The 26,990-nt window shown below is 42.9% G+C and overlaps 1 protein-coding gene across 4 annotated transcripts in view; it reads left to right on the forward strand.

Moving 5' to 3' along the window:
* ENOX1 (ecto-NOX disulfide-thiol exchanger 1) overlaps positions 1-26,990 on the forward strand; it is a 1,853,609-nt gene that overhangs the window by 48,366 nt on the left and 1,778,253 nt on the right. The window contains exon 3 of one of the 4 annotated variants that reach the window (XM_069639318.1): positions 4,078-4,182. The exons of 2 other annotated variants lie outside the window; for them this stretch is intronic. The gene's annotated coding sequence lies outside the window, so the exon portion shown is untranslated. Of the gene's footprint in view, positions 1-4,077; positions 4,183-23,257; positions 23,349-26,990 lie in introns of all 4 variants that reach the window. One more of the 4 variants, XM_069639317.1, reaches the window with a different exon arrangement.

Raw genomic sequence — 26,990 nt, forward strand, 5'->3', positions numbered from 1 at the left:
GCTAAATGTGCCCAGTGGAAACAGCGCCGGAAAGCGGGCTGCCGCCCAAAATCCCAGCAGTAATAATGCTACCGCTGACGGCGCTATTAGTGCCGACGCAATTAGCACATGTTATTAGCGCTGGCAGGAAATGCGTCACTGCTGTAACGGAAAGCATTGCGGGTGCCATTTTCAAAATCACAATCCATCACAAATCAGAGCCCTTGCCAGCCATCCAAACTCCCAGAGTATCTGAAATGTCTCAGGAGAGGGTAAGGGGCAAGGCAACCCAAGGTCGCCTGCAGAACCCCAAATACACTTAGGCAGAGCTTGCGGTTTTGGTGGATGAGGGTGTGTCCCACCATGCGGAGCTCTATGGCACCATCAGCAGGAAAACAACATCCCAGCGCTGCACACAAATCTGGCGGGCGGTAGCTCACGCAAGCAAAACTGGGCTCGACCTATATAAGTAATCACCACTTGAATTTTACAGGTGTTAGCATGCGCTGTGATACAAGTCGGAAGGGATTAAATCTACTTGTTCAATCTCGCTCACACCCACTGTAATCCAGTATTATTAGGAGACATACTAACCTTGTGGACGATATAAACATCGATCAGTGTCCATTAACCTTTGCAATGTTTTTAGTTTGCATTTCTCTGCGTATAAATAATCAAAATACGGCAAAATAGAAACTGGAACTTTAATTAAAGTGCAGATGGTGGGTGTTTATTCCTAGTGAGAAACCAACGTCTACTACTGAGGAGAAAACTACTCCTACATCGATTACAGTTTAACACAGTATAACTCTATTAGTAAGTGAATGCTACAAATAGTTACTAACTTTTAATTATGTAACAGAAGAAAATTATATTTATCACTGTATGTCTCTGACGATTGGTCTATGCACTTGTGTGTTGTTTTAGGTAGAGAGTTATGAGGGAAATTAAACTCCTTGACACGTCCTATGTAAAGAATATATATTAGGTAAGTGGGTGAAGTATTTGTGGCACTACATTAATTGAATGCCTATAACGTCCCTCATTGAATATGTCAAGTAGACAACAAAGAACAACTAATGATGAGTTGTCCTTATATATTTCACGTTACAGGATACCACATCCCAAAAAAGGAGCTAGCGACTTCCCTTTTGAGGTTGTTTTCATCACGACAACACAGATTCTAAACAGAATTCCCCTGAAGAAGTTCCTATAATTCTATAGAGCACCTTGCTAGGAATGAAACATGTTGGGTATTGATTAGTCTTATTTTGAAGGCTAAACAAACTGGAATAGATTGTCACTTCAGCACTTTGTTCTAGCTTCACATTCCGTGAGCTTTTTTTTATGAATTGATAATAGTAGTGTGAATAATGTATTTTTTCTGTATTTTGTCTGTGTATTAATGTTTAAATTAATTGTTGATTATGTTTATGTAGCAAGCATTTGTTTATTAAGGTAATTTACCTGTAGTTATATCTTGAGCAATTAATTGTAGTTTTAATTGTGATTAGTGTTGTGTTTTTTGAAGAATAATACATGATGAATAGATTTTTTGTAACCAAAGAGAGTAAATTGAATATTTTTTCCTCTCTTCATTGGCGTGGTCCTGAGTAGTAGTTAACTCCAGCACCCAGAATTTATTTTATATGTTGTTTATGCTTTAACCAGGGCTGACCGAGGTGCGTTTATTCGTAATGTCCCCATATTTTAAATAAAGTTTTGAGCACGTATATTGGTCATGGGAAAAATGTACTTAAAAATCATTCTCTTTCTATTAACACACATGTTTGACCATCAGACATTAGATTTGGTAAAGTGCACAAGGCCTGATTCAGGTGCACTTTGAATGAGTAAATATGGCAGTTGAGAAAACAAAATGTTATGATGAGAAATACGTTACAGATTACTAGCAAGGTCCTCATTGTTCTCGACTGATGGGGAGAACTCACTATTAGCAAATGTGAGTCATTGGGACAAATTATTCAAATTAAAAAAGAGAATAATCAGAACAGAATTACATGGTTCTATCATGTTAGGGTATCTCAGGAATGGAGCTTTGCCACAGTTTGGTGGTCAGGAACGAACCTTGCCTTTTCCTTGAGAATAAAAATGTTATGATACAGTGTAGGTACATAGCGAACAAGTGTGGGAGAGACTGGCTCCTCTTGATAATTGACACGGCAAAAGAGATGACAGAAACATTCACTATTGAACTAACCTCCTTAGAAAAAGACTTTATGAAATGTGTACCAGAGAATAGAAGTCCTGAAGGAAATGAATGAGTTTAAGGAACAAACCACACGAGATAGGGTCAGACGACTGAAAAAGGAGCTCATTGATTTTACACATGAGAAGGCCTTTAGATACACTCAAGACGACTATATCCCAAGCCAATTTAATGAGACCACATCTGGCACCAGAAAATATGTATGTTTTGGCAACACCTCTTTTAATTCGGCAAGCTCTGGGGATGATAAAACAATGAGTGAGCCTGCCCTTAATGGGACTAATAGAGGACAGGCACGAGGGAGAGTAATATTTAACATTCGACGTAGGCCTCAACAACGCAATCAAGGCCAAAGAACTAGAGGTACGTCATTGTCTCATTTTTTAGACAGGGACCAGATGGCATGGGAATACGAACCCCCTCCAAGCAAGGAACTGGACAGCATACTAATTAATTTTTTCTCTTATTCGCCAACACCAGATGAGATTCTGATGCTGGAAAAAGGGTTAGGTCTTGTACCAATGAACAACTATGACAGTTTTACCATGAGGATTGAGATACAGCAGTTATTAAGGAAGATGCACTTTAAACAATGCTTCACAGACAATCCCTTTGTGATACAGGATATTAACAGTGGGTTCCACAAACATTTGTCTTTTTGCCCCCCTACGACTAGTTCTAGTCTTTAGTCTATAGTGTTTGAAAACATAGTTTTGCTGGAAGTAGAAGCATTAGAAGATATAACCAAAAAAGAAAATTTTTAAATCTGTCTAGCAAAGAACGAAGAACGGTGCAATCATTAGAGTCGAATAAGACTATAGTGATCAGAAAGGCTGACAAAGGAGGAGCCATAGTACTTCAAGATAGGGAAGTGTGTATTACTGAATGTGATCCCCAATTGTGTGATACTTCCTTTTACAAAGTAATTGGTCTGGACCTGACTGAGCAATTAGAATCTCTCATAACTATGAAGGTGGAGAAAGCCAGTGAACGTCAATGGATAACGAAAAGGGAAGCAGAATACTTGATCACGATTAATCCCAGTGTACCCAAATTTTACTTGGTACGAGAAGTCCACTAAACCTTGGACAACCCACCTGGGAGACCGATTGTTTCTGGTACTGGCTCAATATTGGAACCTCTGGCCAAATTTACAGACCACTTCCTGAAAGGCTTTGTTACAAAGATGCCTTCTTACTTACGTGACACCACGAGTGTCATTAATTTGTTAGAGGGATATCCATTTGACATTGAAACCGAGATACTTGTAGGTTTAGAAATCATTTCTATGTACACCAAAATTCCACAGCAGGCTACGCTCAATATGGTAGAAAAGTTGTTATTCAATAAAAAGGTGGTATGACTCCGAATTCATTCGTACTATGGTGCACTGAAATGAACAGAAAACTATGTCCTGTTCAATAATGCATTCTTTAAACAAATCCATGGTACTGCAATGGGCTCAGCAGTGCCTGCCTCCAATACCGGGTCCGGCACCGGTCTGGTTGAATGGGGACTTACCGGGACATTCCGACCTGTGCGGACCCGGTAAGTCCCAATTCAACCAACCATTCCCCATTCCCATTCGAGCCCCCATAGGGCTCAAGGGAATGGGGAAGGCGCTAATAATGGGCCCGCGAATAGCAGGCCCGTTATTAGCGCCCTGGTCCCTTAGCGGGAACCGTAAAGGACGTGTGGTCAGACCACACGTCCTTTACGGTTCCCGCTAAGGGACCTCAGAATTGGGTGGTAAGGGATTACCGGCACGTGTCTCCTTACTGGTTCCTGGTATCCCTTACCACCCAACTCATAATGACCCCCAAAGAGCGGACACATTACAAATATTGTTTATTGGTTTACTCTTTCAGAATTTAGGACCATTCGATCGCTGAATTTACAAACAGGCTACTGCGGTCAACTTGAGAAGGCTACTAAGAAGCTCATGCAAGCAAAACTGGACTCAACCTATTTAAGTAAGCACCACTTGACTTTTACAGGCGATGTGATACAAGTCGGAAGGGCTTAAAATTACTTGTTCGATCTCGCTCACACTATCTGTAATCCCAGTATTATTAGGAAACATACTAAACTTGTGGACAATATGAACATCTATCAGTGTCCATTAACCTTTGCAATGTTTTTAGTTTGCATTTCTCTGCATATAAATAATCAAAATATGGCTAAATAGAAATTGGAACTTTAATTAAATTGCAGATGTCGGGTGTTTATTCCCAGTGAGAAACCGACGTCTACTACTGAGAAGAAAACCACTCCGACATTGATTACAGCTTAACACAGAATAACTGTATTAGTAAGCGAATACTACAAATAGTTACTAACTTTAAATTATGCAACAGAAGAAAAGTATATTTATCACCAGATGTCACTGACGATTGGTCTATGCACTTGTGTGTTGTTTTAGGAAGAGAGTTATGAGGGAAATTAAGCTCCTTGAGACGACCTGTGTAAAGAATATACATTAAGTAAGTAGGTGAACTGTTTGTGGCACTACATTCATTGAATGCCTATAATGTTCCTCATTGAATATGTCAAGTAGATGACAAAGAACAACTAATAATGAGCTGTCCTTATATATTTCACTTTACATGACACCACAGGCCAAAAAAAAGAAGTTAGCGACTTCCCTTTTGAGGTTGTTTTCATCACAACGACACAGAATCTAAGCAGAATCCCCCTGAAGAAGTTTCTATAATTCTATTGAACATCTTGATAGGAATGAAACATGTTGGGTAGTGATTAGTCTTACTTTGAAGGCTAAATAAACTGCAATAGATCGTCACTTTAGCACTTTTTTCTAGCTTCACATTCAGTGAGTTGTTTTGGATTGATAATTGTAGTGTGAATAATGTATTCTTTCTGTATTTTGTCAGTGTATTAATGTTTAAATTAATTGTTGATTATGTTTATGTAGCAAGTTTTTACGACTAGCTTTATCTTGAACAATTAATTGTAGTTTTAATTGTGATTAGTGTTGTGTTTTTTGAAGAATAATAAATGATCAATTGACTTTTTGTAACCAAAGAAAGTAAATAGAATATTTGCTCTCTCTGAAAAATTATCTCCTTCCTTGCCATGGTCTCCTGTAGTAGTGAACTCTAGCACCCGCTCTTTATTTTATGTGGTGAGCCAAAAGGTGTCTGCAGTCGGCCCCTTCTCCCGGGATGGGGAAGACTGCTGTAAAAGGTGTATTGACCTGTGTGTGCGGGTCCGGGGACTCCTGTCCCAGCACAGACCGGACAGCCTAGCCACTGGCGGAGGCCCAACACCAAAACTTTACCTCACGCCCTGGGGAGAGAAATGTAGCTTGGTCATCAACATGGAGGGGATCGAGGGTGTCAGAGGAGCCGAGGCGGGTGCTGGCAACCAGGAGGCAGAAGGTGAGTCAATCCCCCCCTAATTTGTATTAACTACAACAGCCTAGCACAGCACCCCCCAGTGAAATGACCCGAACTGGGCACTGCACTGGTGGCAGTGTGCAGGAGCCGCTACAGGCACCTACCGCAACACCTATTTGCCAGTGCACCAATGCCACCCCTGTCAGCCAAAGCAGTGGTGAGGGCAGCCAAGGGACACATCCAAGCGCCATGCACCACACAGCTATGGCGGGGGCACAGCAGTGCCCCATCGGGACCTGGCAGTAAAAAGTACCATATCCTTCCCCAAAATCATCATGTGTAACTGTAAAGTTGGTCATAGGGATCAGATTCATGCAAGTCAAGCAACAGCTAGTGCAGCAATGTACCCCTGCCAATGCACCTCGACCAAATGCAATGCCCCAATGTGCTCCCCCCCTTCCAGCATGAGTCTGCATCATTGCCAATCCACTACCAAACACAACCAGACCAGGCCTGCGCATCAGTCCAACAGCCCGGGGCCACACCCATCACTATGCATTTACCTTTGTGTATGCCAAAACACTTGAGACATCTTGTTGTAATTCTAACCCATATGCCCCTACAGGCACACAAGCATCACCAGAGGTGTCAGGGGCCGAGGACGCCGCTGGGCCATCTGCACGTGCACTCTCCTGCACCACTACCACAGGCATCCTGCGAGGGGGAAGACATGCCACGCCTAGGCGCAAGATGCACCCCACCACACCCTGCCACAGCAGGGGCTCGCCTACACCACCAACCCAGCTCACCAGGAGCATACCTGTTGCCACTGAGGACACCAATGTGGCAGTCCACACCGCCACGGAGGACACACCACCACCAACCGTGTCTCTGGAGGAACAAGGCGAGAGCAGCAGCACAAGTGACAGCCACCATGCAGCAGTGCTTCCGACACCAGGAAGTAGCCTGTGCTGTCCACCACCCACCACACTTGAGAGACCAGTTTGTGTCATAGAGCACAGTCCTAGTCCACAGAGCCTACCACGCTGCTGGCGCGCACCCCCCTGCAACCCTTACAATGACACCAACTCCTATGGTTCCCTGTTGGCAGCCCCTGCAGGCAATACCCCCAAACCCCATAGCATACCAGCCTATGGCCACTTTGGGCATCCACCTCCAACTCCCTCAGGGTCAGCCGCTTCTCCAAGCAACGAGTTGGGGGTAGATCTCTCTCCGCAGCAGGGGCCTCCCTCTGGAACAGCCTTCCTGCCTCCCCGAAACTTGAGGAGAACCATCTCCGGTTCCGGAAGCACCTCAAAACCTTCCTATTTACCTCTGCTTTCTCTCCCTCACTCCCCTGCTAATATCACTGAACCTGCACTGAATTCTGCAACTGGGCCAGTCAGCGACCTCGGTCCTTGGTCCAGCCACTCTTCCCTGCACTGCCTCCCTGCACTACGGGACTGTCTCTGTATCCTACAGCCCCTCCTCCTGGCACTTACCTTGCACTTGCCACCAGCTGGCTCTATTATTTATCTTGTATTCTATTAACCCTGTCCTGCACTTTCCCCTCTCCCTTTCCCCTTGCACTTTCCCTTCCCCTCTACCCTTGCACTTGCGTGATCTGAATGACACCTGACCTAGTAGGATCGCTGTCTGTCTCCACTTGCTCCCTCCCCCTGCCTCGTCACGCCTCAAAACACTTGTGTATAGGCACGTTACAAATGCCATATCACATCATATCATATCATTGTCATGGAGCAGCTAAATGAAATGGAGGCAAGGCAGAGGCAAATGGATACGATTTTCCACTGCACACAGTGACCATATGGTGGGTATCCGTGATGCCGTCCATGGGGCCACGAGGATGATGGCCCGCGACAATGTGAGGACCAGGATTGTCATTACAGCATGCACGGCTTCACTGAGTGGGTTTGGGCAAAGGGTGTGTGAGTTGTTCGAGGGGGTCTCTGCCCTTCCAAAACAAATCAGGGAGAGCAATGCCCTCCAACATCAGCAACTGCAGGTGGATGCATCCATTCCTTCCACTTCAACCACCCCCACATAGGATTCTAGTCAGAGCACCACAAGGTGAGGTCCTTGCGCCAGCTGCACTCACCAGATGCTGGGTGTCAGGAGAAGAGGGCAAGGCCTTCGTGAATGTCATGACTCTTGTTGGCCTAGGTGGCCTTGCCATGGACACGATGGTGGGTGGGAGTAGGGGGGATAGTGTGCTGGGGTGTTGGTGGGGGGCTAGAGTGCTGGGCTGTGGCGGGAGGGCTGATAGTGTGCTGGAGTGTTGGTGGGGGTTATGGGAGGGGGAATAGTGTGCTGGGGTGTTGGTGGGTGTAGCGCCAGGGGGGATAGTGTTTGAACAAGTTACATAAAAATATGTTTAACTGAAAACATGCAAGGACATTCACGGTTGTGTTCTTTTGCACTTTATTCACACTGTGCTGGTTGTGTACTGAGTCAGGTCACCATTCTAGAAGTAATTTTCTATTAGTGCCTGTCGGGCCAGTCTCCCTTCCCTCACGTCCTCCCTGTGAGCGTCTGCTTTGGCTCCTGCCACACGGTTGTCATCTCCATCTTCCTCTGGGTTTGGCCTGCCTACGTCGGGGCTAAGGGCATAATCTGGCTCAGGCAACTGTTATGGAGCATTGCAGACACCAATACCATTCTCCCTACATTGTCAGGGGCATACATAAGGGCTCCACCAGTGCGATCTAGGCACCGGAATCGTGCCTTTAGGAGTCCAAAGGTGCACTCTATGCATAGACTTGTTTGGCTGTGGGCATGGTTGTAGGCAGTCTCATGTGGTGTACATGGGTCATCGGCCACGCCAGCTGAGGATATCCAAAGTCACCTGCATGGTGTGAAATTTGGACATCAGTCATTTGTCTCATGCACGGGTCTGCAGTCTCAATGTATTTGGGCATTGTTAGCCATGAGCATTATTGTGTGCATCCTGCCCATGCAAAATTTTTGTGTGATGGCTGTGCATCCTTTGTATATCATGCTATGCATTCCTTGTACTTTGCATGCACCCTGTGTTATTGTGGTGGGTGTTCTGTGGTGTGTCCCAGGGGACTGCACATGGCCAGGCGGCTGGACATGCTGTTGGGTGCTGCTGTGTGGATCTGTGCTGTGCCACATTCAAGATGCATTGTGGTCCATGTAGTTTGATGAGTCATTATGATGGCAGCTCTGTGTGTCCGTCAGCATGTGTGTGACCAGGCGTGTACAACCCGTGCATGCACCCTTGGATGCCTGCCTTTCGAAGGTGCAGGTGCTGCCACTGCATCCTCTTGACATGCAGTGCTTCATTTAGTTGTGGCTATCCCCCCCACTTTCTGTTCTTGTGCTTCACTGTGCATATGTGGCTGCGTTTGTACTCACCCAGCATCCAGATACGTTGTCCTCTGTGCCGCTCCATGTATCCTGGCAGTGTGCTGTTGCGCAAGACCATGGAATTGTGTGTTGAACCTAAGTAGCGGGCACAGCAATTGGTGATGAGGTCAGGGCCACATGTCACCTGCATGTTGCGGGAGTGATAGTGCATCCGCACCTGTTTGTGAGCACATGGGCCTGGGGCGCCACCAACGCTACATGTTGTGCAGTGGCATAAAACCGTGCCTTTATGTCGTTGACCTGGGCCTGGGTGGTGAGCAGTGCAATGTGTTGGTTGACATGACGCAGGAGAGCATCCAGCACCTGGCCCAGGACTGCGCTGAATGTGGGCTTGCTTGCATCATGGCCATGGCCATGGAGTGCTGGAAGGTGCCGGGCCGCAGCAACTGCAGGACTGCCACCAGCTTCAGCAGTGGGGGCACTGCTGTGCAGATCCTGATCCTGCTCCCGATGACGTCATGGCTTATGGCAAGCAGTTCCGTGATTTTCGCTCTGTTCAGGCGGTACTCAGTAACCGACTGGGTGTCGCTGAGTGCCCAGGGTGAGGGCCTGGGGATGGGTGCTCCCCTTGCCGGTGCCATTCTCTTCCTCCTTCTCCTAATTCCACCCTGTGCCCCTGGTACTCCCTGTTCCCTAGCCTGGTTGGCCTTCATCTCAAGCTCCAGGCGCAGCATGAGCAGCTGCCTGTCCCAGCTTCCAGCTAACAATAGTTGCATGGTGTTGGTAGCAGTGTTTGGGGCTTGGGTGTGTCTTATGTAGGCCTCTGGTGTGCATTGTGTGCACCTGTGGCTTTGTTTATGAAACCTAGGTTCAATTACCTCCAGCTGTAGGCTAGAGGTGGTCCTCGGCTGTATTAGCACCGGTTTTGGGCACTAATAACGCCGTACATGGAGTTGTGATCTGGCTGTAATAGCTCTGTCTGTTGTCGGCGCTAATAGCACCGGCTGTAACTGCGCCGGCTGTAATAGTGCCATTCCCTTTTGGGCCTGGTGCTAATTGCGCAGTGTCAGGATCAGGCAGAGCGGTATTTGCGGCGCTAATACCGTTACTGCTGGATTTCAGGCCTAACACCCAACTCGTGATGAGGCCCGAAGTATTAAAAGGGATAATGGTGCAGCCATTAGAGTAAGCAAGAGGCCACGTCTTAAAGGGGATGACAGTGTAGCCATTAGAGTAAGGAAGAGGCCAAGTTTTAAAGGGGATGATGGTGCAGCCATTAGATCAAGCAAGAGACCAACTATTAAATGGTGTGGCGGTGCAGCCATTAGAGTAAGTAATGGGGCCAGGTATTAAAAGGGATGACGGTACAGCCATTAGGGGAAAGCAGGAGAACAGATATTAAAGGGGATGATGGTGCAGCCATACATTACAAGGAATACAATTCCACTTACTGTGCCTTAAAAGAATGATGCAAGTGATCTTGGAGGTATGTAACTTTATAAAGTAACTCTGCATTCAGCTGTGATACTCTATTTGGAAGCTCTTCTAGGACTTGCAGTACCCTTATAGAGGACAGTAGAAGGTAGCTTACCCCATATCTAAAACCGCGACTAGGGCCAGATTAGTGACTGAAATACCACCACCCACTTAAGCTGAACTGGTGGTGTGACAATAACATAAGCTTGGGTTGGACTAGTAGAAGGCTAAGTAGGTAAGGGGTGACAAATTGGTCAATGGAGATAGCAGTTACAAAGTGCTCATGAATGTCTCCAGCTTTCTCTCTGATGCTCACTACTCCAAACATTCTTCTATACTCATCATTTCGGGAACGTTTTGCTGCTTTTGACACTGTCTCTTTCTGAATCTAGGATTCGCAAATCTTCCTTGCCCAAATTGCCTCCAACCTGCAAGGTTGTTCCTTTAAAATCTCACAGAACTTGTAAAATGCTGACCACGCCCCTTTCCTGGTCAGTGTCTGCCAAGGACCTCTGATCTTCACCCTAAATGCATCTACCCCACCAAGAACACACATCTCATACTTTGGCTTTCACTAGCACCTCTTTGCTGATGACACTCAAATCCTTTTCTCCTTTTCCTCCTTCAGTCCAGCAATCTCGGAACATATTACCAACTGTCTCATTGTAATCGGACACTGCTGCCCCATGCTGAATTCTTATAATAGGAAAACTGAATTACACAGATAACCCCAGACAGTCCAAGCGTATTTGAGAAAAATTGTAGACACACTTGGATTGGAGTCTACACCAGGCGATCAGAAAATTCTTGAATAGCCAATAAATTCTGAAAGAAACAGGTGATGTGAATAATTACATTTTTATGAAATGTTGGATTTCAAATTAGATGAAAATGCATCACATAACACAACAACCACAATAAATTGTCATTCGCAAATTGCTTAGCCAATTCAAAATCCCAAAGTCCTCTTCAGGTGTGCATGACAAATGACAACTGAGACATCTGTGGCCTACATGTTTTCGATATCTTCACAATAAATATGAGATCTTCTTCAGGGGCCAAAAAAACTTGAACGTGATTCAAACAAGACAACCTACAAGATTTAAAAAATATCGGAGGAAATTCATTGAACTCAAAATGTGCTTGCACAATTTAAATCTCAGTAAAAGGACAAATGTCTTTCACTGAATTTGAAGGATACGAGAATTAAATATTCAAATCACAATTTTCAAAAGCAATCTTCTGTCCCTAGTATATCTCAAAGTAGATATAAAACTAAAGAGGGACCCACATTTACAAAAAATGTAATTGAGTTAACTGTACATGGACCAATGTGAGCATAACCATATATTATGTATTCCATCCATCAGTAGAAGAAAATGCTGAAAAATAATCAAAAGGTTAATTTCACACCTAATTAGTCAATTAGTGTACAAAATCATACAGCAGCTAGCTAAAAGATCAAAACAACAATAACCCACTATTACCAATTAATAAAGGATGGTGGAAAAATGATATGTGATGAGGATTCAGCGGCTAGTTCTGAGAGAAGTCTCATCACCAATACAAATATATGTACATAACACTTAATGGCTGAAGAAGTATTAATGCAGATTATCTGGAACAGAAGGGCAGTACTGTGGCGCAATGCAAGAGCTTTATAAACAAAACTCCCGGAGTAAGTGTACATCCGCTCAACTTCCTGTGTGACGGTCCGCAAAAGACTAAACCATTAAGTCCATTGTTTAGAAAGGACCCACCCATACTGCCACCTTGGGATGACCTTGCCAATCATAAATAGGTTAAAAATAACCAAATGAACCTAATGTACCTTTCTTCTATATAGGCTGAATTATTAGTCCAGTTGTTCAAATAGGAAGTCATCTCCATCCCAGCTTCCAATGCCATCCCTCGCCCTCCTCTCTCCTATCTCCTTCCCATCTGACCTACCAGCTCCCTCACCCAAATCTCACACCTTTGGGGTCCTCTTTGATAGCGACCTCTGACTGTAAAAATTCATCACCAACACTACCTCTGCTGCTCATCTTAACTTTGCCACTTTTTGAAAACTATCATCTACTCCCCGTGCTCCACAAACACAACTACTGCTCATACCTACATTTGCGCTCTGCTCTTCCTCCCTCTAGACAAAGTACTGAATTTCACCATCCTACCCAGAAACCCTCCATCACTCTACCAACTGACACTAGGCGGGTTAGCTCTCCCAACCACACCCACTCCCTTTTCATGTTCCTTCTCCTACAAAGCAACCAATGGTCTTGCTCCTCAAGACCTATCTGACTGTATATCTAACCTTTATCACGTTCCTCTACACTCAGCCACACTGTCTCATGCACCATCTGTGCCTCGTCACCCTCTGTGATCTCTTAAAATCTATCTCCCAAATCACCCCGCTCCATTGAAACATGTTGGCCATCACAATCAAAGCCACCCCAACTGTGGGTCTCTACAAAGCTCTGCTCAAACTTCACATACTTGCTAAAGAGATAGCTGCCCCTACCCTCTTCCCCATACCCACCACCTGACCCCAACACTGCCTGCAGTGCAGTATAATAATATACAAATGTTATTTTTTATATTTGTACAATTCTCCACTTTAGTTTGAATCCCTTTCTCATTTTATCTTTATAAGTCACCTGTTTCTTATATGTTTTTGTTGGTTTTATTTTGTTTTGTCCATGGTCTATGTCCTGCTCTTTTCACACCCTCAGATACCTGCTCACTGCGTGTTCTCATCGTTGTGCTATTGTACATGGACCCTTCCTGTGAATGCCTTTGACTACCGCAAATGTATTATTGTAAGTCATTCTTCATCTGTTTTCTAATAAATACAAATGCAAAAGAAATACAAAGTAAGTACTCTGAAGGCTTTACAAGGTTTGATAGTTGGAAATTCAGGTTTGTCATTGCCAGATAACCTAGATATGACATTTTATATTGTTGTGCAGCAATTTCACATTCAATTTCTAAAAGCTACATTCAAGAGGGGAGGGAAACCCCTGAAACCTTAATGTACCACAATCATTTTGTCAAATCAATCTTGTTGCCTGTACAAGGTATGGGAGCGTAAAAAGAATAGCAACCCAAAACCAGAACAGTAAAAATAATCCAAAGGGCCAAATAATCACTGCACCTCTTTGCAAGGGATAGCAAGGTTTATTACATGCAAAAAGTTCTCAGACGGTCCAGTAGAGCCGAACTGACACTGAGCTTGTCACTTCCCAAGAAGTTACAGGTTATATAGCGGTAAACTGCAAAATATGAATACATAGCTTACAAGGTTATCCTACCGCCTATAGAACATGGTAATACACCAGTATAGTCCCTGGACCAATTGGCCACATCTTATATTAAGCCATTCCCCTAGATACGTGCCCCACTACATCCTCACTATTGAATCCTGGTACAGGATTGGAGGTTTGAACTTATTGATAAATTTAATAAATCAAGACCGTCACGTGATATGCACCCCTCTGATCCAGACACGATCAAATTAAGCTGGCAAGGCCAACTCTGCTTTGGTAAGACAATAGACCTTCTCATTATATCGAGGCGCTGCTGCGCACACAAGATGTACCCCCGATCTTGTACTAAATTTATTGGCATCCCCTCTGGCCTCCTATCCCAAATCACAGAATGTTCTAGGCATGGTTCCTTATCTCCTTCAAACCCCAAGTGCCCAATTATGTGACTGGGGCACCGCTCTTGAGTCTGAGTTCTAGGGATTTATTTGTTTATACGTGTGCTTGTAATTCAAATGGGATGACTGCTCTTGGGTGAGGGCACTAGTGCTCTAAACCTTCTCCTTGCCCATTGGCATCACAACCTTATGCCCTATTCTCATGAAAGTGTCCTTCAAAGGGCACATCCCTTCCTGCTCTCCTTACAGAAAACATTCTGTTCCCACCATGTTCAGGCCCTGCAGCTGGATACAATTCGTGTTTATCTGTGCACTGTGTGTGCCTCTGACCTCGGCTTCTCTCGTGGGGAACGGGAAATGAGCGAAACAGAGCCGCAGCTCCACATCCAGGCCTGCATTCGATTCTGTTCAAAGTATACTAGGCCTTAACATCCAATATGGCGACACTTCTGCGCTGATGACACACATCTAGTTCTTGAACTTAGTGGTGATTACGCCTGGGACTCGGTCAAGCTTATCAGCACCTACAATCTAATCGAGTCCTGGATGTCCAGAAATTGGCTATGTCTCAATGGTAGCAAGACCGAGTCCATCATCTTTGGTTCACGGCAGGCCCTCTCGATACTAAGTCCAGAATATAAAAGTTTTAAAATCGAAAATAGCACTATTCCTGTACAAAGTAAATAGCGTTGCTGGAGCCATCCCTGAACGCTGATGCTTATGTCAATCAGGTTAGCCAGAATTGTAATTGCTTTCTTCACCTGCTCAAGAATATCCTCCCCTTTTTGACCGAAAAGAACTGCACACTCATCGTTCGAGCCATTATCCGATCAGGGTCGAAATATTGTAACTCCTTGTTAGTTGGTGCCCCCAGCTCTATTCAGAAAAAATGCCAAACTCTACAGAATGATGCTGTGTGCATCACCAGGAACATCCCGAGAAGGGTCCACATCTCAGACCATAGGAGGGACCTCCATTGGCTCCCAGTGCAGGAGCGTATAAACTTCAAAGTAGGCACCCTGGTACAAAGCAAATCCACATATTTGATTGAATATAAAAAAAACAAATAGGAGATTTGATCAAATTTTGGGCGTACGAAAATGTCATACGACCAACATTTTCGTTCAAGTCTCCCATTTAGTGCCATTACAATGAACAAGGGCAGAAGGAGTTGCAGGGGGTGTCCCCTGCACCCTTGTCCATTGTAATGTCTTTGGGGGTTGCAGGGGTGTACCCCGCTTCCCCAAAAAATAAAGTTGAAAAGAAAGTGGATCCTGCGGTGCTGGTTCCCGATCATGGAAATAATTGTTTATTTGTAGTGCGCTTATACACAAGTGAAGTGCTTCAAGGGAGCAAGGGAATACATTCTTAGGCCTTGAGGTTTCTGAATGATCTAACAAAAAAGTAACTAGCGTACTAGGCCTGATGGCATTTCTCCTAGTGCAAGTGCATGAAGTGTATCAGGCGCAACCAGATTACAGAGGGGAAACAAAGGGGGGACAAGACAGAAATTACTAGGCCTAGTAAATTCAGGTCATGCAGGTCTACAGATGGGCGGGGGAGGGGGAAAAAGTGCGCCCGATCCAGCAGGGCCCTGGGTTAAGCAGAGAGGTTACCCCTCTCATGGAACGTATGCTGAAAGTGCAGTAGTGCTGAGCATAGTGCTGAGGCCCGGAGGCAAGTGCAAAGACTGTCGGGGCGCCTAGGACCTGTGAGACTCTGGGAGTGATCCAGGTGACCAGTCAGCAAAAGCTGAACAGAGTTAGGGGAGAGATGGAGCAGTGAGGCTGGAGAGAAAGAGAGAGGAGTTTAGCAAGGGAGAGGGAGAGAGAAAGAGGAACATCTTGAGTAGTTTCTGGAATTGAAGGCGCTCAGGCTCAAGGCGGAGAGAGGCAGGAAGGCTGTTCCAGAAGAAGGCACCTGCAGAGGATACAATCTACCCCCAAATCTCTGCTTGGAAAAACGGCTCACCTGCAAGGAGTTGGAGGAGGCCGAGCGGTGGGCTCTAGAAGGAGAGTATTTAGGAAGAGAGCATTGTAGATAGTATGGGTACCCGGCCCCAGAAAGCCTTGTGGACTATGCAGAGGGCCTTGAACTTGATCCTAGCAGCGACAGGTAGCCAGTGGAGGGATTTAAACGCCAGAGAGATGCAGTACCTGGGCTTCAGACTAAGGATAAGTCTTGCGGTTCTGTTCTGGATGAGTTGTAGCAAACGGAGAGTAGAAGTAGGAAAATTGAGAAAGAGGCTCTTGCAGTAGTCCAGCCTAGAGAGAGAACGAGGTCTCTGGAGAATGTGAGCCTTTGGGGGAAGGTGAGAATAGGTAGAATACCTCTGAGGAGGTGCAGCTGGTAGTGGGACTTTTTAGAGGTGTCTGAGATGTGAGAAGAGCAGGAGAGCGTAGAGTCGAAAATGACCTCCCAGATTTTTTGCCTCACTAGCAAAGTGAAGGGAATAGGCGTCACAGGGACACAGCGAGTCGGCGTCAAACGGAAAAGTGTGCCGCCGAAGGGTAAGTAAGGGGGTGGGTGGGAGCGGTTTGTCTGAAATGACTGCAGGATGAAAAACTAAGTTATTTTCAAACAAATGTCTTTCGGTTTTTCTCCCTTGGTCATTTTCGGAATCCATGAATTCATGATAACCCTACATAGGTGCCTTTTGGAATGGCTCCTCTGTATTTAAAGTCCTTCATTTTCCGCTGCTCCCCCACCAGAGCACTACGCTCCTCTAATTTGGCGCTGGTGAACTTCCCTGGTTTCAAGCAATCAAATGGACTGGGTTGATGATTCCCAGTAAATGCTGCTAATTTCTGGAACACACTACCATTAGCGCTAAGGCTGGAAAAAAACATAAACTCCTTTCGAAAAGCATTAAAAAATGTCCTATTCAAGTAATGAACCGCTCAATCCTTTCTGCTCCTTGGATCTCATCCCCCGTCTTATTTGTTTGTACGATCGTGTAATTGTTGCGCCCTGATGCCTGCAGGCTTTCGGCACATTACAAATAAATAACATTTATTTATTTAGTTTTTCCAAAAAACTCTTGGCTATGGCGGTTTGGTCTAACTTGGCGACATATTCTTGCTGGTTTTATCCTTTTATTAGAAAGTAGCTGTGTTGTATGCCGACGGTCGCGCCTCACCGGGTATTAGGGTTTTGCCAAGAAAAACCCCCCCAAAAAAAGGAATGTAGGTAAGGTTAGGTAACCCGGAAGGAGATTGCGCCCAATATTCAAAGTTGAAATATATTTATTGTTGTACAAAGTGCCCTTTTATGATGACAGGTGTTTCGGTCTACCATAAGACCTTTTTCAAATCAGGGCTATTATCCTATCATAGCACCAAATATTGATAGTAACGATAGATATACATGAAAAGAACAAAGTATACAATGGTTCACATATGTACATTTCAAGTACAATCCATTTCGAAGATCAAAGAACAAAAACCAATGATACCAAGAAAATAAATAATGGTAAGAGTAAAAAATAAATAGGAATAGAAATAAAAAGCCAGACACAAAGAGGGTGGGGAAGGGGATGGATGAGTAAGGGATACAAAAGTAGATGCAAACAGTTAATTAGGTTTGTGCTAATTAGTATGCATCCATTAAAACTATGAATTAGTGTTCAACATTTTACCTTCGAAGTCCTCTAATGCCCCTGTGTAGTTTTGGCAAGTTTGTTCCATATTAAGTTGGGTTAGATCCCTACAGATAGGAACATTTTAAATGTCATTTCTGTGACCCATTTGTATTCCAAGAAAATATATGCGTGCTTCCATCACATTCTCCTATCAGACTGTGGAGTTTAAAATAATCTTTCAGATATTCTTCTATAAATAGATGAACTATTAATGTTAGTGTCACTAATAAATATTACGCTTTGAATAGCAGACAATACGATAGATCTCCAAAAATATGTCACATCGCGGTGCCGGCTCCGCCCAAAGGTAACTGCAACGCGTACCCGAGCCGGGTACCTTTTTACCTAGTTCATATATGAGCCTGGAATTGTTAGACGGTCTCTTACCTTGACTCAGTCTTCGCGTCTGATCGCGTACCGCAAAAATCTCGAGGGGGCGCCATGTAGTCGTCCTCTCTGTATATATTGGTTAGCTCAGTGTTACTATGGTAGCGGACCTCTGATGAAGTCCTTTGTCTCTGTTTTAGTGAGGGACAACATGGCGGCCATGTTGTACTGTACTCGGTTTGCCTTGAAACCGAGCACAGTATACATGTTGCACGTTATCGTATTTAGGTTATTATCACTGAAAGTTAATCATTAGTAGTCCATTTAATTTCAAGATAAATTATGCATCTTTGCTGTTTTAATATTCGAAGTCAGTGATTACTACTTAGATTCTGTAATACGTGCTGCAAAGTAAATTGGCAAGCCTCAGTGCCTATTTTCTTAGGCGCATTACGCTAAGATTGTGAAAAAGCTAAATGTTATATATACATTAATGAATATCTTTGGATGCGAGCGTTACTCTTTTTGGTGCTTATTACAACATTTTATTTTCTATTTCTAAGGGATGGTCGGCCACAGTCTGGAGGCTATTATGATGATAGTACCAAGTGTTATAGGGCGAATCCAGGCCCTTAATCAATCTCTTATTCAAACTAATGCATTTGACGATCACAGTATAGTAAATACCAAATTATATACTAAAACTTTTTAATCAATTTTATTTTGAGATAACTAGTTAGCCTTGTCTGTTTAAAATATATTTTTATAGTTACTATTTTCCACTCTGCAATGCGTGCTTACAAAAGCGAAAAACTAAAATACGAAATAGCCAAAACAACATTTTAGGCTAGGGGACTTAGCATGATTAGGTCACACGGGTCTGACCAGAGATCAAATTGAATCGACTAAAGCTGATTTACTTGTGTGATTTTATAATTGGTTGTTTGTTTTATTTAATATGACCATTTTTTAGATTGACTTTTTTAGCAATGAATTGTGTATAACTAATAAAATTTGTATTTTTAAACTTCATAGTGCTACTTACCTGTTAGATAGGATACCCATGTGAGCTGTGGCACCTTTTAGGTGTTGAACTTCTTTTTGTAGAAAACAGGCATTACCCCACGGAGTAAGAAGTTTGTGAATCCCCTACTGTGGTTTGAGGCCGCTTTGAGAATAGTGTGTTTTGGAGACCATTAGGTTCTCGGGGCTAACGTGGTTAGTCGCACGTCCTCTCCTGTCTTAATCTATTTTTTCAGATATTGACTGGCCTAAAGATGACTTCAGATAAGTGTTTAACTTATAATGATGACTATGTACGTAAACTCATGGAATCTTTACGTGTAATAGGCCTGAACAAGGATCTAGATACCCTTGGCAAAGATGACCAATGGGATGAACTCGTACAGATGAGAAAAAGACTTATACGCACTGAATTACATGCGATAATTATGATAGAGTATGTAAAGAATCTAGCTTTGCCACAAGGGTTGACATTTAGAAATGAACCCCGTCTGTTTTTGGATAATCCAGAATTCAAGCTAAAGTGGAGCTATATCGCCAATAAGTGTGGCCGTGATTGGCTGGTACTTATTATAGAAACTGCACAAGAAACGGCAAAAAAGATTGAAATAGACTTAAAAGATCTAGAGGTGGTAATAAAGAAAAAATTTGATGTAGAAGCCTTCAAGAAAGGACTAGAGAAACATCTAAAAGAAATGCAGGAATTTAAAACTGAAACCATTACTGAACGTATTAAAAGAATGAAGAAAGATATACAAAATTTCACCCACGAGAAGGCTTTTGGTTATACTAACAAAGATTACAAATTTGGAGAATCAAGACCAAATTCGAGACAAAATCGGAGAGTACGTTTCCGTAACACCTCTTACAGTTCTAGCGATGGGGCCTCTGAGTACGATGAATATAATGACCCACCGAGTAATAGCGGTGGTACCCGACCGAGCCGGGGTAGAGGGTCCAGAGGTAATAATCGTAGAGGGGATAACCAACGACAGTCTTTTTTAGGAAGGGGAGAAAATCAAAGACAATGGGCACCAGAGCGGATGCAGACACGCAGCAACAGGGGTTGGTAGTAAATCTCTCAGATGTTCTTTTGTCGAACAAAGAAGACGAGGTACTTAACAAAGGACTTAATTTTGTGATTTCCAAACACCACAATCCCTTTGAATTTAGGGTTGAATTTAATCAATTTATGCGTAAAGTACACCTGAGGGAATTCTTTAAAGACACCCCTTTTGAGAAAGGAGAAAACTGTTGCGGCTTTTTTTGCGCACCTTTTAGTGCACACACACCTGAATCCAAAGTCTTTGAAAAGAAAGTGATGGAGGAAATTAACATCTTAGAATCCCAAGGTATACCTCATCACTCCAACTTGAGTAAAACTGAACAAAAGATTTTGAAAAATTTGGGGGCGAATGAGAAAATTATTATACGCCAGCCCGACAAAGGTGGCGCAATAGTGGTTTTGAATAGAAACGATTTCATTGAGGAATGTCTGAATCTCCTCTCTGATACCAATCACTACTGCAAACTAGATAGAGATCCTAGTAATGACCTCATTGGTAAAATCAAAGAGAAGGTTACTAAAGAAGTGGAAGAAGATATGATTAGCAAACAGGAGGGTGAGCACTTAATCAGAGAAAATGGGAGAATACCTATATTTTATATTCTCCCAAAAATTCACAAAAACTTGGAGAAGCCCCCGGGCAGACCAATTGTTTCGGGTGTTAATTCTCTACTCGAACCTCTCTCAAAATATGTGGATTTCTATTTGAGGCCTTTCATCCCAAATATGAGGAGTTACATTAAAGATACCACGGACGCCATTAACAGAATTGAGGGAAATAACTTCGATCCAAATGTAAATTTACTAATGTGTCTAGACATACAAGCATTATACACCAATATACCTCAATTAGCAACATTAGAGGTAGTAGAAGAGACGTTATTGAACAGAGAAGATCAATATCCAGTGTCCAATTCCTTTATAAAATGGTGTACGGAAATGGCCCTCACAAACAACTTCTTTCAGTTTATGGGTCAATTCTATAAACAGATAGAGGGAACAGCCATGGGGGCGGCAATGGCACCGAATGTGGCCAATCTGTGAATATGTTCGAAGAAACAGTGGTGTATACCAACCGTAATCCATTCCAAGAGAACATCTTATGTTGGTTACGCTACATAGATGACGTTTTTGTCATTTGGAAAGGGAGTGATGAGGAATCTAAGCAGTTTGTACAATGGTTGAATTTACAGAACAGATACCTTAAGTTTACCAGCAATATCAGTAATGAACAAATACACTATTTAGATATTTGCATCTACCATGATCAAGGCGTGTTGCTGGTCAAACCATTTACCAAGGAGACTGACAGGAATGCATTATTGCACTACAACAGCCACCATGCACAACATGTTAAAAATAATCTGCCTTTTGGGCAATTTCTACGGTTGAAGAAGAACAGCAGTACCAATATTTCCTACGAGAATGGGGCTAATGTTCTTATTGACAAATTGGTACATAGAGGATATCCCACCTCTTTAGTGAAAAAAGCTGCTAAGAGAGCCTTCAATAACAATCGAGAAGCACTCTTGGACTAACAAATACGTAGAGATGGAGAAACCAAAGAGACACCACTAGTTTTTGTAAACACCTATAGTAATCTCTCGTATAAGATTAAGAGTATTATTCACACAAATTGGAAGAAAATTATGACAAAGGAAATGGGAAATCCGATTATTGCCTTCAAAAAGAGCACTACTGTACGTGACTTAGTCATAAGGAATGATGTAAAGAATAGAAAGAGAGTATATCAACAGACTAACCTGTGGGGACTCCAGCCAGTACTGGGACATTATCCATGTGGTAATTGTACAATGTGTATACAAACCAAGAAAACTATGACTGTGGATTTGGGCTTTGGAAAAATGTGGAAAATGGCAGAATACACCAATTGTGAAACGAGTAATGTCATCTATTTAATTAAATGTCCCTGTCAACTGATTTATATAGGGAAAACGAACAGAAAGTGTAAAACAAGGATGATCGAGCATAGAAGTTGCATTAGAAACAGAATTGAACAGGCACCCATGGTGAAACATTTTATGGAAAAGAAACATACCAGTAATGATTTTGAATGGGTTATTCTTAAGCAAATCAAAGGAGAGTCACAGGAATTGATTAATAAAAAGTTGATTCACTTAAAACAGAAATTGATTTTTCTGTCAAAAATCTATCTCCACAGGTTAAACGAAGGTGTGGAATGGCATAATGCCTAGGCAACTTGTTCTGACTCGATCATCATTGTTCAAAATTGATTTTAGATAGATGTAACCATGTTATTGCCAAAATTGCCATTGATTTGCTAACAGTGTACATATTGCTAGATCAGAGATACGAGGTGGGAAAGACCCGTACACAACTTCCCTATAAACAAATATATGGAAGCATATGTCTGGGACGTGAAAAACATCAATTTATTTGCTAACTCTTTACAGCTCCCTCACTGAATACTGGTGTGTGACTCTGTATGTGTACACGGCACTTTGTTATAATGCGATCCAATGTGACCAGCTTGATTTTGTAGTTATTGTGATAAGATAATGATGTGACCATCCTGATTGACGCTAACACACACATTTGGTCAGGTGGAACTAGTGTGGCTCTATTGCTGGCGGATGGAGATACAATAGGGGTCTGATTCCCAACATTTGCATGTCTAGCCCATTTGGTGGCTGATACGGGGCGGCATATGGAGCGTAGGGACTACATTTCCCTTCAGTAACGGCCGTCTAGGGCCAAACGTACGCGGCGTGATGACGTCATCGCGCGACGTCACGGTTCCGCTGACGTCCGGCGTGATGACGTCGTCACGCCTCCCGCGAATGCGATCGCGGATGGTAGAATCATATACTGGATCCTTCTGAGGGGTTACCGTGGCCCCCGTTACCGGCTCCTCTTGAGATTACCCAAGTGAGTAACTTTTGAAATCTCAGCCTTTTACACATGGCCTAAGAACTGTGGATCTTCATGAATTTTTGTTATCCTATAGCTACCACAAAGAAGAGGCTAGATACCTTGGAGATACTCATCACCTATATTGGTATATGAGTAAGTGGAAAAGTTTCTTAACTCAATAATTATATGCTGTTAGAGTATAAGAAGCGGACAAACCTTACAGGTTTTTTGTTCCTGTTATTGTATCTTTCAGGGAACAGACAGTCCTGGGGGCTTAAGAAAGATTTGGATATACATTATGAGCGGATGAAGTAACGTTGGGGCCATACGTTTATAAGAACATGGTAAGATGCCTCCGTTATATAAGCAAGAGATGATATTTTACCATCCAGGGCCTACATTATTCTAATGACAATATGTGTTATATACTAGGACAGAAGACAGAGGAATCCAGGCAGTAAACTCTAGAATAATTGGAAATTCTGCCTTGAAAGTAACCATTTAAGTTTAAAGAAGACTCTGGGATAGAGAACTCTAGAGTCAGAAAGGTATGTAACTAACCACATACTTTTCACCCTTATGGGGATAAGGGTCATGCAGTCAGTTTAATTGATGGACTAGCACTGTCATAAGAGAGAGTAATATAGTGCCTCCTTTATATTAACAGGGTACATGGTCTTTACAAGAAGACAGAAATTTGAATACTTGATTTCAGCTTGGATAAGATCTACACAAGACACTACACACCCCTGAAGAATGTCCCACATTTTTGTGACAATGGGACAGAAACTTGTACAAATTGGGAATTTGAAAAACTAAAATACGAAATAGCCAAAACAACATTTTAGGCTAGGGGACTTAGCGTGATTAGGTCACACGGGTCTGACCAGAGATCAAATTGAATCGACTAAAGCTGATTTACTTGTGTGATTTTATAATTGGTTGTTTGTTTTATTTAATATGACCATTTTTTATGATGACTTTTTTTAGCAATGAATTGTGTATAACTAATAAAATTTGTATTTTTGAACTTCATAGTGCTACTTACCTGTTAGATAGGATACACATGTGAGTTGTGGCACCTTTTAGGTATTGAACTTCTTTTTGTAGAAAACAGGCATTGCTCCACGGAGTAAGAAGTTTGTGAATCCCCTACTGTGGTTTGAGGCCGCTTTGAGAATAGTGTGTACAAAAGCGAGGTAACATTCCTCTGTACCTATGTACTCGGATGGGATTTATGAAATAACTTGGTGTTATATGGACATTAGTGTTAGTGGAAAGCCCCAGTCTATGGGCTATTAAGGTGTTAGTGAGAAGTGTTGTACAGGGCAAGTTTCTATCCCTTCTTCAAGTTTGGTACGTATTCACAATAACAATACAGTAGTTTCAAAGCCCAAATTACATTATAATTACATAGTGGTTTCTCAGGTTTCTAAAGAAAAGACACCATTTCATTGTCTGTATTAAGACCAAGAATCGTAGCATTCAGTCTGCAAATTATTTTCGCCTCTGTTTGTCTTAGTTTCTTTTCCCTGTCACCTCCTCGTCTTCCTGGTGTCACTCTTTGTAGACCAATAAACTTGATGTCTGCCTTGTTGTCCATTTGATGTTTATCTTGCCAATGGCAAGATAAACATCAAATGTTCTTTGATCTTCGAAATGGATTGTACTTGAAATGTACATATGTGAACCATTGTATACTTTGTTCTTTTCATGTATATCTATCGTTACTATCAATATATGGTGCTATGATAGGATAATAGCCCTGATTTGAAAAAGGTCTTATGGTAGACCGAAACACGTGTCATCATAAAAAGGGCACTTTGTACTACAATAAATATATTTCAACTTTGAATATTGGGCGCAGTCTCCTTCCGGGTTACCTAACCTTACCTACATTTATTTATTTAGTTTAACACACTGAACTCGCTTCTACCACAGTACCTTTCTTCCACCTGTTTTAGCTCTCCCCACACATCTCACTAAGGACCATAATTGTGGATACAACAACTAAACACAGGGTCTATAATACTTCCCTATCTACAACCTCGGCAAACCTAACTAAAAACAATAAATGAGCCATCTGCTGAGCAAACCTCAGTCTGCCCCCACGATGGAACGCGCTAATAGATGAACCTTTTCACCTGGGTGGGACACTGTATGTACTTTACAACAGGACATACCATAGAAATGGCCAATAATGTCCACAAAGTGGTATAGGAGTACTTGTGTTTATGTGCCCAGTATATGAACACACCATTGAGGTAGCAAAAAATGGGAAGAGGGCAAACATTAGTAACAAAAGATTACACATATTGGAGAAATGCACTACTTTATCTTGCCATCAAAGTTCGCCAGAGCGTTTAAAAAGATAACTAGATGCACCATCTGACAAAAATGTGTTTTTCCATTTGTACAGTATGCACCCCAAAATGTCTTTCAGAGAAGAGCAAGTTCTCCCTGAAGTCCCCTCAAAGACCACACAGGACTTATTAAAGCCTCAAACATTTGATTTTATATTTACCAGCTCAGCAGGAGCACACACATAGTGATTAGCTTCAAAGAGCCTAGGAGCAAGTAAACGGAAGAGGTTTACCTGAATTGCAAAAGTACAGTGCCAGAACTGGAAAAATGGTTGTAAGATGTAGCGCAACTCTTCACAATAAAAATGAAAAGTTGTGGAGCTCAGTTCCCCATTCACTCGGAGCAGTGGTGGAAGTGAGTGGCAACGGTAAGGAGCAGTGTTCCGCTACTTCAGCTTCTCCATTTTTATCACCGGATATCAGTGACAGCTAAACTGAAATCTGTTTCAACTCAATTGGCTGGAAACCAGCATGACTGCAACCCTTGAAAAATGAGTTGCACGTTGCTCTCGTCCTTCCTACTCTGTCCCCTGCCGGAGTCACAGTTCCATTACTTTCTGGGTACACTTCTATCACTGGAGTTAAGTAATGCTTTTTGCAAACCATACACCCAGCCCCCATTCACTAGAAGTACTAGTACTATTGGCTACTTTTTCCAAACATTCAGTGGGCTACCTATCTTGGCATAGAGACCCGAAGGGTGATATTGAATAAATGGCATAAGTCAATGGTAATGGTGAGCTAATGATAATACAGAGCCCTGGATGAAACTGAGCATTGATAGGTGATTTGGTCTGTCAATGTTGAATGGGGCGTAACCTTCAGTCAGGTAGGACCTACGACAATAACAGGCCTGAGAATGGTAAGTGTCACACAGGGGGGAGCCGGGAAATGCAAAGTCCCAACTTTGATATGGAATAACTGATGTGAAAGTATGCACAGTAAGTGTGCTTAGGGACCAGAAGACGCCAAACTAGTTAATCTACAGATTAAACACTTCTAAAAGTAAAAATGCCTAACCTTTGACCTTCTTCTCTGCTCCTTCCTCCATCTAGACAAAGTACTCAATTTCCCCATCCAAACTCTCTACAACCCACACAGAAACCCTCCATCACTTCTGCCTACCAGTCGCATTAGCTCTCCCACCATTGATTGTCTGGATAACAGGGGGACATGGTGTGTGGGTCAGAGAGGGATGTTGGCGGGAATTTGGGTTTCAGAAACCCCAGGGATAGGGAAGATTTGTAACAGGGAGATCTGGGTAATCCGGTCCAGGCAATTGGAAACTGGAGGAGCAGAGAAAAATAAAATATCAGGGTCAGTGCAGCCTTTAGCTGTGTCTTCTTTTGCTTGAACAGGGGAATTCCTATACAGGTTATAAACGTTGCATAAAGCCGTGTAGCTCAGAGGGGTTTGGGGGGCAGAGTTCATCCCCTTATAAGCAAACCTTCTAGTATTTTTCTAAACCCAATTGAGCAATGTGCAAGTATTTAGCTAAGACTGTAGAAACTCTGGGGGTAGCTATCACGATGACCCAGAGAAGGAGGAAGGTTTTAGAATGAAACGCATATCTTGCTGCGACTTGTTCCTCCTTCTCAGTAAGTGATAAGACTCAGAAACTGG

This window comes from Ambystoma mexicanum, chromosome 7q (assembly GCF_040938575.1).
Source record: "Ambystoma mexicanum isolate Mex_15411 chromosome 7q, UKY_AmexF1_1, whole genome shotgun sequence".
Taxonomy (NCBI): Eukaryota; Metazoa; Chordata; class Amphibia; order Caudata; family Ambystomatidae; genus Ambystoma; species Ambystoma mexicanum.